This window comes from Magnolia sinica, chromosome 11 (assembly GCF_029962835.1).
Source record: "Magnolia sinica isolate HGM2019 chromosome 11, MsV1, whole genome shotgun sequence".
In the NCBI taxonomy this organism is placed as follows: domain Eukaryota; kingdom Viridiplantae; phylum Streptophyta; class Magnoliopsida; order Magnoliales; family Magnoliaceae; genus Magnolia; species Magnolia sinica.
This window is the reverse complement of record NC_080583.1, coordinates 20,105,545-20,119,054: the sequence shown is the minus strand read 5'-3', so window position 1 is coordinate 20,119,054 and position 13,510 is coordinate 20,105,545. Positions and strand designations below refer to the sequence as shown.

Genomic DNA, 13,510 nt, shown 5'->3' with positions numbered 1-13,510 from the left:
CTATTTGGTTTAAATTACATCTTAGTCTAGTTCTAGTTCTACTTATTTTCAGATAACGTACAGGTTCAGTCCCTGTGGATTCGACCTCGGTCTTACCGAGTTTATTACTACATCACAACCCTATACTTGGGGAGTGAACAAGTTTTTGGCGCCGTGTTTTTCTGAAATTAATTAGTTTTAGAATTAAGTTAGGATTAGGATTTTACTTACTTTAGGATAGAAGTTTTTTTTATTTTATTTTATTCTATTTTTAGAACTTAACTTGTTTCCTGTTTTATAGGATCTGGACATAAGTTTCTAAATTGGTAATTCCTTCCTAATCTCTCTACTTTTTCATATTTTTAGAATTAGGGTTTAAATTTTAGAAATTTTCTAATTCTAGTATCCTCCCTTCTGTAGGAAATAGTTTATTTTTAGAATTTAGGTTATTTCTTTCCCTTCTTAGAAATTAACTTTCTATTTTTGTTTTATTTTAATAACTTTCTAATTCTGACACTTTTAGAATCTAATTTTGTTTCTTAATTTACTTTTAGAATTCTTTAGAAACTAACCTTCCTATTTTGTAGGCCTTTAAGATAGAAATTTCTAATTCTGTAAGCTCCTTCCCTATTTTCTATTTTGCAGTTCTCTTTTAATAATTTACTTTCTAGTTTAGATCTTTCCTAATTTATTTTTGAAATTTTCACTTTCTTTTAAGAATACCTTCTTTTAGAAATTAACTCACTGTTATTTTTCTTTTAAAGGATCATTCTTCTCTTTTTAGAATCTAACTTATTTTTATTTTATTTTGCAGGTTTTTAACTTAGGACTCCAATTTGGTAATTCCTTTCCAACTCTCTCTTTCTTGCTAGATTTTCTTTTCCTTTCTTAGGGTTAAGTTTTTAATTGAGGGCTGCGAGTGTTTTCATGCCCAAGTGGGCCCGTGACGACACTCGACGTCTCTTGACTGAAGGAGGATTGGTTGAGGGGTTGACTATCCATCGCAGGACTAGACACCGCTCGAAATCCCCTGAGTTAACTGAGGTTATGGCTGAAGACCAACCTCCTCCACTTCCACCCAGGGTGGAGGATACCTAAGATGAGAATGAGGTGCAACAAGCACCCCCGCCTCGTACTTTACGAGATTATCTACAACCGGCGGGAGTGAGTATGCCCTCATGCATGATTTTTCCTGAAAATACAGGACAAATGGACATCATGCCAGGAGTTATCCAACTCCTTCCCAAATTCCATGGACTTGAATCAGAAAGTCCATATTTACATTTGAAAGAGTTCGATGAGATTATAGCTACATTATGTTTTCCTAATGTATCTGAGGATACAATTAGGCTAAAACTCTTCCCTTTTTCCTTAAAAGAGAAAGCTAAGACGTGGTTACATTCACTGCGTCCTAGATCCATTGGCACATGGAACGATATGCAGAGGGAATTCATAAAAAAATTCTTCCCACATCATAAAACGATTACCCTCAGAAAAGCGATCATGAACTTTGCCCAAAAGGAAGATGAAACATTCTTCCAATGTTGGGAAAGGTTTAAAGATTTGGTCAGTTCATGCCCACAACACGGATTTGAAACGTGGCGCATTACAAATTTTTTCTATGATGGACTGACATCTTCCATGCGCCAAATGGTCGAGACAATGTGTAATGGAGAGTTCATCAACAAAGATGTTGACGAGGTATGGGATTACCTCGATAGTCTCGCTGAAAAAACACAATCATGGGACTATTACCCGATGGCGAACACCACGTCTAGGCCGACTCAATTAAAGGAAAAAGGTGGATTATATCTCTTGAAAGAAGAGGATGATCTCAAGTGTAAAGTGACTACGCTCATAAGGAAAGTTGAAGCCATGGAAGGAAAGAAGGATAAGGTCAATGAAATTGTTTGCGGTATCTGTGATTGCAACATTCACACAACTGAAAACTGTCCTACAATACCTGCCTTTCGAGGAGTGTTGAATGAACAAGCCAATGCCGTAAATAATTATCAAAGACCTTTTACTAGACCTAACTCCAACACATACAATCCTGGCTGGAAAAATCATCCAAACTTCAGTTGGAGAAATGGACAAACGGCGACTCCTCCAGGTTTCTTCAATCAAAATCCAAATCAAGTGAAACCTCAAGAGGAACTGGTTCAAAATCCCATACAAGAGCTGGCTCAGGCAATGCGTGGAAACAGATTTTATGCCAAAGATAGATTCTCGTATGACGGTTATAGAAAAGGGGATGCTTCTGCACAACCTCTCCCCAATCCTAAACCGCGATACGAGATAATGATCCCAGCTCTTCAAATCAGATGGGGCATGCTAAATCCATCACCACTCTTAGGAGTGGGAAGATCATTGATAAAACTCTTCCGGTTAGGCCCGAAAAGCCTCAAGAACCAGAAGAGGACAACAATGATGGATCCAGTGATGCCCCCCAAAAAGTAGAACCGGAACTTCTAGAGAAGCCAGTTGCTCCATTCCCCCAAAGGTTGGTTTCACCAAAACCTCTCTCTAACTCTCAGGATATCCTAGAGGTGTTGAAACAGGTGAAAGTCAACATTCCTCTGCTTGATGTCGTTAAACAGATACCTTCATATGCCAAATTCCTAAAAGACTTATGCACGACTAAGCGACGGAAAATTATTCAAAAGAAAATCTTCTTGACTGAGAAAGTGAGTGCCATCCTGAAGCAAGACGTGCCGCAGAAATTCAAGGATCCCGGTAGCCCAACCATATCATGTGTAATCAGGAACCATCGAATTGATTACGCACTTCTTGACTTAGGAGCGAGCGTCAATTTGATTCCCTACTCGGTATACAAACAGTTAGGTTTGGGTGAATTAAAACCCACCCTAACCACACTACAACTTGCTGATCGCTCTGTTCGTGTACCAAGAGGGATAATTTAGGATGTGTTGGTCCAAGTTGATAGATTTTACTACCCTGTAGACTTTATCATCCTGGACACTAAACCCATCAATAACATGAGCACTCAGATTCCTGTCATTCTTGGTCGCCCATTCCTTGCCACGTCAAATGCAATTATCAATTGCAGGAATGGTATCATGACTATGTCTTTTGGAAATTTGACATTGGAGTCAAACATTTTTTTCAATAACGGCAGCAACTCAGAGGATGATGACGATTTCCACGACATTAACATGATTGACTCTTTCGTGGAAGATACGACACCTCTGACCTTATCCTCCGATCATCTAGAGACGTGCCTGGCCCACTCCCATGATTTTGATGATGACATGATTAGAGAGACGTGCGCCTTGCTTGATACTGCACCGGTACTTGAAGTTAACCGATGGAGGCCACAATTTGAAGAATTACCACAAACTGATGTAGTGCCTCTACCGTCTAACCTCAAGCCGCCGAAGCTTGACCAAAAACCTTTGCCCTCTGATTTGAAATATGCATATTTGGGTCAAGATGAGACATACCCGGTGGTGATCTCTGCCCACCTGGAGAAAGAACAGGAGAGTATGCTTATATCTACTCTCATTGAGCATAAAGGAGCCCTGGGATGGACGATAGCGGACCTCAAAGGAATCGATCCCTCGATTTGTACTCATCACATATACCTTGAGGATAATGCAAAAATCGCTCGGCAAACACAACGTAGACTAAATCCCAACATGAAGGAAGTGGTTAAGGCCGAGGTTCTTAAACTATTGGATGTGGGTATTATATACCCTATATCTGATAGTCAATGGGTGAGTCCAACTTAAGTGGTCCCTAAGAAGTCCGGAATCACCATCGTAGCCAATGCTAATAATGAACTCGTGCCAACTAGAGTCACTACTGGTTGGAGAATGTGCATTGACTACAGGAAGTTGAATACCGTCACGAGGAAAGACCACTTCCCTTTACCATTCATTGATCAGATCCTGGAAAGGTTAGCTGGTCATTCCTATTACAGTTTTCTTGACGGGTATTCGGGCTATAACCAGATAGAGATAGCCCCTGAAGACCAGGAAAAGACCACATTTACATGTCCCTACGGCACCTTTGCTTACCGAAGGATGCCATTCGGACTATGTAATGCCCCTGCCACCTTTCAGCGATGTATGCTTAGTATCTTTTCTGATATGGTAGGGCAATATCTAGAGGTCTTCATGGATGATTTCTCTGTTTACGGTCCATCTTTCAGCAAGTGCTTGGAAAGTCTTAAATGTGTGCTGAAAAGATGTGAAGAAAAGAACCTGGTACTTAATTGGGAGAAGTGTCATTTCATGGTTCAGAAAGGAATTGTCCTTGGACATATCATCTCGTCCAAAGGAATCGAGGTATATAAGGCAAAAATCGATCTTATCTCTAACCTACCTCCACCCAAGAACATCAGAGACGTGCGATCCTTCTTAGGACACGCAGGATTTTACAGGCGATTCATAAAGGACTTTAGTCTCCTCTCTCGTCCATTATGTAATCTTCTTCAAAAGGATGTTCTGTACGAGTGAACTGAGCAATGCCAGGAAGCTTTCACCAAGCTTAAAGGCACATTAACCACTGCACCTATCATGCAGCCACCCGACTGGAACCTTCCTTTTGAGCTTATGTGCGACGCTTCTGATTATGCTCTTGGGGCGGTCCTAGGCCAGAGAAAAGACAAGAAGCCCTACGTCATTCACTACGCAAGTAGGACTCTAAATCCTGCCCAAGTGAACTACTCGACTACGGAAAAGGAACTCTTAGCCGTAGTGTTCGCCTTGGACAAATTTAGGTCCTACCTGATCGGATCCAAGATCATTATATATACAGATCATGCGGCACTGAAGTATCTTCTTTCTAAGAATGATTCTAAGCCCCGCTTGATAAGATGGATCCTTCTACTCCAAGAATTTGATTTGGAAATTAAAGATAAAAAGGGAGTAGAGAACGTAGTGGCCGATCACCTTTCTCGCCTTAATACCTCTGATTCCCTTGAGGCGACCCATATCAATGACATGTTCCCTGATGAACAACTGTTCAGAGTCTCCCATTCACCTTGGTTTGCTGATATTGCTAACTATCTTGCTACAGGTGCCATACCGACACAGTGGACTGCGCAAGATAAGAAGAAATTTTTCACCGAGGTGCGCAACTTTTTCTGGGATGATCCTTATTTATTTAATAATTGCCCAGACCAAATTCTAAGGAGATGTGTACTGCACGATGAGCATCGAGCGTCATCTCCTTCGTCACTCGAGGCCTGTGGTGGTCACTTTTCTGCCAAAAAGACCACGGCCAAGATTCTGCAGTGTGGCTTTTACTGGCCCACTATGTTTAGGGACACTCATGAGTTTTGCAAAGCTTGTGAGCGTTGTCAGAAATTGGGAGCATTGTCCCATCGAAACATGATGCCTTTGAATCCCATTCTTATCATTGAAGCTTTTGATTGCTGGGGCATCGATTTCATGGGACCATTCCCCCAATCGTTTGGGAATCTGTATATTTTGCTCGCCGTGGATTATGTCACTAAATGGGTCGAAGCGATTCCGTGTCGAAAGAATGACCATCGCACGGTCATTAAATTTCTAAAAGAAAACATCCTTTCTCGATTCGGAACGCCTCGAGCCATCATTAGTGATGGGGGCTCACACTTCTGTAATAAACCATTTGAGAGCTTAATGAAGAAATATGGTATCTCTCATAAGGTGAGCACCCCATACCATCCTCAGACAAGTGGACAAGCTGAGATTTCCAATAGGGAGATCAAACACATTCTGGAGAAAACGGTTAACCCAGATCGTAAGGATTGGTCAATCCAATTGACCGATGCCTTATGGGCATACCGTACTGCATTTAAAACTCCTATTGGAATGTCTCCCTTTAGACTTGTCTATGGGAAGGCTTGTCACTTGCCTGTGGAGCTGGAACATAAAGCGTACTGGGCGATCAAAAATCTTAATTTCAATCTGGACAACGCTGGCTCGCTACGCAGACTTCAATTGAATGAACTTGAAGAAATCCGGAATGATGCGTACGATAATTCGAGAATTTACAAGGACAAGATGAAAGCATTTCATGACCAACACATTTTGCGAAAATCATTCACGCCTGGTCAGAAAGTCCTTTTGTACAATTCTCGATTACATCTCTTTCCGGGTAAGCTTCGATCTCGTTGGACCGGCCCTTACATTGTTGTTACTGTTTTTCCGCATGGGGCCGTTGAGATAAGAGATCCCGACAATGGCAAGGAGTTTAAAGTCAATGGACATCGATTGAAACCATTTGTCGAGAAATTTGATTCAGAGGACATGTCCATGCCTCTGACTGATCCTGTTTACCAGGATTGATCTCCTAGTCTGATGGAGGTATAGGTAGGTTTATCGCTTTCATAGGACTAGAGTAGTTGCTTTATTTGTCTGGCTGAAGACGGTAAACTTAGCGCTCCTGGGAGGCAACCCAGCTCTTCATTTCATTTCGTTTTTATCATTAGTTAGTTCAATGTTTGTGGGTAACATTACTGCAAACCCTCACGAGACTACAACTCGTCCACTAGGGGTAACCTAGGGGTTTAAAGGCTTGTTGCATACGCTAAATGCAATCGAGAGCACCTACGAAAGTGGTATAGGTAGGATTTTATTTTGTGTTATTTTTGTTACCTTTTCTCTCGTGCTGATCGGTGCCCAGGCTGTGATCTCTTGAAAAGTGTCTCTCTATGCATCATCCAGGTACTATCTTCCCATCACTTCTCATTTACTTATTTTGTCCCATGTGCATTGCATGCTTATTTCTTTTACATTGAGGACAATGTAGATTTTAGGTTGGGGGTGGGAGATTAGGCTTCCTAATCAGTATGTTCCTAGTCTTGAGCAGAGATTGTGAAAATTTTTTTAAAAAAAAAAAAAAAAAATTTTAGAATTTCATATGAATTCGAAGCGATTTTGACGGCCATCTTGGATTTAGAACTATAAGATGCGTGATGTTGGTACTTTATGACTCTTGGATTCAGTCATCTATCAAATTTCAGAGCTAAGTTTGAATTGTTAATCCATTATTAAAAGTTGTAAACATTGATTGAGTCATAAATTCGCAGGACACATCTCGCTTGCATATTAAGGTTTCAGTTCGATATTAAAGGATTAACTTAGTAATCACTAAACATGAAAGGAACCAACTTGGAAAATTGAAAGGATTGGGCGAATGGTCTACACCATAGGTTTGCTCCCTATAGGTGTAGATTTAATTCCCCATGAATGATATGTGAAAAAGTTGGGTGTACAGTCTTTACCTTAGGTTTGCTCCCTATAGGTAAGGATTTGATTCCCCTTCTTGACATTACTTTCAATGGAAAAGTCAAAAATTAAAAGAATAAAAAGATAATGTGTGAGGCAAGTTCTGGTTATCGTGAATTCTCTTATTGGTTACCAATGATATCCTTAAATAGAGAAGTGAATTTTAATGTTTCAAGATTAGACTATGCATCCATAGAATTTAATGTTTAGAATTGTTCAAATTGATGGACTAATATTTTGAACTTAATTACGAAGTTACCGTGTGATTAAGTCTAGGAGAGAAAGTAATGCCAACATTCATAAATCTTAGAATTCGAGTATCTGAATTGTTCTTCATAAATCTCTTGAGTTCATAAAAAGTGTCCTGTATTTCTCAACTTATTTTTCGCATACCTTGCTCAGGACTAGCAAGATGCTGGTTGGGGGTTGTGTTGAGGGTCAAATATTGCATATCAGACCCAGTTGTTGCATAGATTTACACGCATGATACTGTTTATCGGACTAATTTAATCGTGTTTGTAATGCAGGGTGTGTTTAAGAGCCTGGACTGAAAAAGGGTGGTAAATGCATGGATTTGAAGCTCCAGAAGCACCAAGGCAAGGAACGGACTCTAGAAGACCAAGAACGAAGGAATTATACACTAGGGGTCCACGAAAATCGAGAAGCTGAAGCTTAAGTGGCCCAAAAGACGTCCAAAATGAAAGATCATAGGGTTCCCAACATCTGATCAGTTCGAAACTTCATACGTGGCCTGAGGACCGTAAATAAACCGTACACATAAAATTTCAGCTCCTGGATCACTGTGAAAGTGGCCCAACGGACAGATCAGCCCCTTTAATCATTATGTGGGCCCCGCCTGATATCTGGATATACTCCAATTTTGGTCTCAACGCCTTAAACTGCGTGTCAAAATAGATGGATGGAGTAGATTTCTTACAAACATCACCATGGGACCCACACATGCAGTGCACGTGCAAGGTGCACAAGTGCACCGGACGAACATAGAAAATAAGGAAGTCGGTCAGCAGGCGCTGACCGACTCAAAACTCAAATTTTTTTATTTACGCAGCAACGGACGCTGGCCGACCGTTTTTGGCTAGTGGGCCCCACCCATCATCCCTATGGAAGATCTGAACCGTCCAATGCATTCGGAATGGGGGTTTAACCCACGCCTAGGTCTCCTTTTAGGCATCATGAAAATTTCCTCACTTTCTTAGTTATTAAGCACAGGATGGACGGTGACTTGAAAGATAACGTGGGCCACATAGGATTTGGTCCAAAAATAGTGCTTTCCACCTGGTTTTTCGAGTAGAACGCAGTGGACGGATCGAATTTTCCAAAAAGACAGTGAAATGGGGCCCACCATCGTCACAGCGTCAATGACGCTACCCTGTTTTGGCAACCGGACGCCGTCCGACTTTCACGGTGAGTTGTACGCCCTTAGGGGTGGTCGAACGGCTGATCTGAACCGTTCATCATGTAGGTGGGCCAAAAATCTCCTAGGGGACGCTGTCCTTTTGAAAAAAAAAGCAAAGAATAAAAAGAAGGGAGACAGGAAACTCCGGACTGCGTAAGGTATTCCGCAGCAGAGGACGTGTATTCCTGGTTGCGGAAGGACTGTTTCCGCAGGCTATTGATGGTGGTGGGACTCTACAGCACCAGGGGGGAGCTGGCCATCTTTAAAGAGGAATAGAGTCAGTTGCTGCTGGACGTCAGGAAGAAACGGGAAGAAAGGAGGAGGCTCGGTTTGGAGGTGAGTAACGAGGATCGGCTGCTGCTGTGCACGGTTTGGGAGAAAGACAGGGAACGTGAAGGGTTGCTGGACCGTGGGACTAGCAGACAGAGTAAGAGAGAGAGTACTATTCTTTTGAATTTGTTTATTACTGTTTTTTTTCTTTATTTTAAGAGGATGTTGAGCCTAAACATGTTTATTCTTGGCTAAACCTCTTAGCTGGGGCTAAGAGGTGAAGCTTGTGGCCTGATGGGAGTTTTTTTTTTACTTATGTTTTTTTTGTTTAAACTGACTGATGATGTTTCTAGTTAAATCAAAGGAATATTTTTTTTGTCTTTAATGGTCCATTGTGACTAAAATTACAATGGATCTGCAATGGCCTTGAGTATTCCTTTCCCCTTTTTATGTTTATGAAGTCAGGAAGCCCTGTTGTTCGCCATAGTCTCCTGGGCATGGTCGGATGATGATACCCTTCCTAACTTCCCTGCATTATTGATTGGTTGGTAATTAGTTTAATTCTATTGTTTACTTTGCCTCATGGGCATGGATTGATGATGGAATCCATTCTAATTCATATATCTTTCATCTCTTTAAAAACTATATTTTCAGTCTAGTTTAGATGATGATGGCATAAGATCTCCCTGATCTCTACAAGTGGATCCTCTGAATCCCCAGTTTCCCTTCCTCTAAATTCCTTAAAGTTTTAGACAATTATTCCACAATTATTTCTTAAATTCTATTTGGTTTAAATTACATCTTAGTCTAGTTCTAGTTCTACTTATTTTCAGATAACGTACAGGTTCAGTCCCTGTGGATTCGACCTCGGTCTTACCGAGTTTATTACTACATCACAACCCTATACTTGGGGAGTGAACATCAGCTGGTGCTGAGTGGTGTTTGGACTCAAATCCGAGTTGGGTTGACTCAGTGGGATAGGTAAGAATCATATCCATATCCTAAGTTATACATTTATGATAATTGAAAGTATTTAACTCTAAATTTTATTTGAGCATGTAGGAATTCAAGATGTCCCTTAATTAGGACCGAGCCGACCTCTTAGGATTCCAATTGAGCAGGATTCAATTCTAAGAAGCACACACCATCTAGCAACATGAACCAAACCATAAGGTAAGGACTCGCCCTTTGAGCTTCCCACTAAAATTCACCAATTTGGACATAAATGATGCTTTAATCTTATGCAGTTAGTAGCTCTAAGTTATTTCATAGTTTACTTGTCTCAATATGCAAATATGTGTAACACCCCGTACTCTCCAGTACTCGAGTGTTCCCATTCACTATGGATCCAAACCTAACCTACTTAAATATTCACGTTCATTTAAGTTTAGGTCTGATCGTTTCAAAACAGTCCCCGTCCATATGTTGGCCTATCTAGCCGCTGACGTTCGAGATGGACCATCACACCATCAGCACAACCCGTTGTTAAGACTTTGATCACCTCGATAGCTGAATCAAACCACCCAGTAGTCAAATAATATATAATAAGTATATTATTTTAGTTATTTATTGTATTATAAATTTTACACAGACATGGATCAAAAGATTAGAGATGTATTTTGATAATTTATTTATCAAATAAATAATGTATGAAAATGCATCGTAATAGAGTGATGTGTATGTATTTAATGCAGATAAGATATTGTGAAAGTAATATTATCTTAAATAAACATAATGAATAATAATTTTACAATATATAATCGAATCATAAATATTAATGTAGTATTAAAATATCTTTTACAAGTATGTGTATAAAAATTATTAGATACTATTTAATAATATTATTAAATGTAAATATGATTTTAATTAAATATAATATTGTACGATCTTCAAATTCATTTATAGGTATAATGTGATATTGTATATTATGAATTATATATTAACGAATGTGTGGCCAATAGCATATATGTAGTAGTATGTTAATATTAAAATTATATTTATATAGGTGTAAATTGTTTTAATCAATGTAACTATAAGTAATGTACAATAGTAATAGATTTTATATTAATTGGCCAGTAATATATGATGGAAGCCTCACAAATGGCCCATTAGGATCTTTTAACTGTTGAAGTTCAATCTCGGGAAGATCCGACCACTAGATCGGCAGGAAACCCTCCAATACAACCCAAATCAAGTCATGGGGCCCACCTAAGCTAGGATCCGTCTGATTTTTGGTTAAGAGGCCCTGAATAGGGCCTTCCGGGATGAATGGATGGATTGGATTTCTCAAAAATCATCACGGTGGACCCCACCACTGATCTCGTGAGTGCATAGTGCGTGTGCACCAGCAATGCACTGGTCCTGGGCGCCCAGTCAAACCAGGCTAACCTGAAATCTCTTTAAAGAAATGGATTTTCTCTCTCTCTCTCTCTTTGGTTTACAGCAACGGGCGAATAGACGTCCATCCTTAACCTGTGGCCCACCTGCGTTGGGCATTTGGAAGTTCTAAACCATCCAACGTGTTTAGGGCTTGGGTCTTACCAAAACCTAGCTCATCTCATGTGTTGGAATGTACGCATGTGACCACGATCTCCAGTAGAAACAGGCCCTACAGAACCAAACTTTCCAAAAATAGAAACTGCTGGATTGCCAGCTTGGCAATCTGTGTGAACACCCATCTTCAAATTTCTGTTGTCCAATTGATGAGATCTCAGCCACCCAAAATCCCTGGTTTAGGGCTTCCACTTGTGGCAAAACCAAAACCGCTCGGTTTCATAAAAACGGGCTATATTTAGAGTCGTTGCAAAACCACCTCATCCAAGCCATTCATTCTCCATTTGATCATATAGGAAGGGTTAGGGACGATATAGGAAGGATTAGGGAAAGCATAAGAAGCATGAGGATGGAGGAAACGGGGGCTAACCCTCCATTTTATAGCCGCAGCTCCAAAATCGGGCCGTCTTCCTCTCCATGCGAACCCACCATGAAAACAGCAATAGAACTCCACTCTTTTGCTCCTGCAAGCTTTCAAAGTCTTGTCCGCACCACATAGAGCCTTCGTTTTGAAGAAAGACCCACCCAACGTCAATCCGCCATTAGCAACAGCCCTTCTTCCTCGTTGAAGCCGCACTGAGTCGTCCCGAGTTGGGGCGAAATCAGGTTGAGCCATGGGCTCTATCGGGCCTCTAAAATAGCAGAAAAGAAGAGGAAGAAGCAGGTGAAAGAAGAAGAAAGAGAGAGTATGAGGGAGGTAGGGGCAGCTGCTCTGTGCAGCTCTAGCTCAACTCGAACCAGGTCAAGCGAGTCCAACTCGCTGAGACATGAGAGAAGTTGAGTCCTAGTCTAGTAAACTTGTTAGACAGGTTTGATGTGAGAAAAGCATAAAGAAGAAGGCCAATGGGAGAGCCGGAGTATCGCATCCTAACTCGATCGAGTGCGACCAAAGCAACAACTCGGTGGGTGACTCAGGCTGGACCGTCCGAACTCCATTCGAGTTTGAGCCGAGTTTGGACTGAGTCAGGCCAACTCCGCTGAGTTTAGACCATGCTTAAATCGAAGCTAGATGTGGCTGGGCCTTTTTGAGTGAGAGGAAATGAAGAGAGAGGGAGAGAAGATGAAATGAAAGAGAGAGAGTGGATAGGGGTTGTTGTTGTGTTAGCTCGGCTGGGACTAAGTCCAGCCTAGCTGAGTTAGGTGGTTTGTCCAAGTTCATTTCTGGACTTTCCAGCAGGGAATAAAGGATAGAGAAAAGGAGAAAAGGAAAGAGAGAGAAAAAGAGAGAGAGAAAGAAGAGGATGGTTACTAGTTGTGTTGAGTCGAGTCAACTCGACTCGAACCAATTTTACATACGATGAAATTTTAAGGGCGCAAGCACTTAGCGACACTAAAAGGCAATTCAAAGAATAAGGTGATGATTTCTTCTCCTTGAGCTTTCCATTTTCCCATTAGCTTAAGTGATAGTTTTTATTTTAATTTCAATTGATAATTGCTATCTCCATCTTATAATCACATGTGTAATTGTTGGAATTAAATGGTTAGATTATATGCTTAATATTTACCCTGCATAACTTCTCATGCTTGTGAATTACTTGTGATTGTTTAGGAAATTTAAACTGGTACATTAGTGAGAAACCTCCACTTATAAATGTACACCCATACTTAGGATGTAACCTGACTAATTATGATTAAAATAGACCATTGACTTAGTGGCCACTTGAATAATGGTTTATATGGGATAATGATGTGGGCCTACCATCCAGGGGTTGTTGTGCCTAAGGATTTCCTTTTATCATATAGTTTTGACACTTGCCCTATGTGGCTTTGTTTGATATTTTCCCTATATGGGTTTGATGTATGATTTTGTGCAACCATATGATGGTAAACCCCATATACTGAAATACGTTTGGCCACTAGTCGACGGTTTCCATTAAACATCCTAAGGTGGTAGCCTCATGAGCCGGGAATGGTGGTGTAGGACCTATGCCCGAGCTGTCAACCTATGCTGGGTGACAAACCCCTCATAGTAACTTTTGAGCTTTCTTAAAATGATTGTTTGAAATTGGAATAATAATGGTTGGGCTAATCATGTATTTTCATAACATAT

At 40.6% G+C, this 13,510-nt stretch overlaps 1 non-coding gene across 1 annotated transcript; it reads right to left on the bottom strand.

Annotated features, from left to right (window-relative positions):
- Positions 1-1,464: 1,464 nt before the first annotated feature.
- Positions 1,465-1,571, bottom strand: LOC131219616 (small nucleolar RNA R71). The gene has a single exon (XR_009158266.1). It is a non-coding gene; the product is annotated as a small nucleolar RNA R71 (small nucleolar RNA).
- Between the last annotated feature and the right edge of the window lie 11,939 nt (positions 1,572-13,510).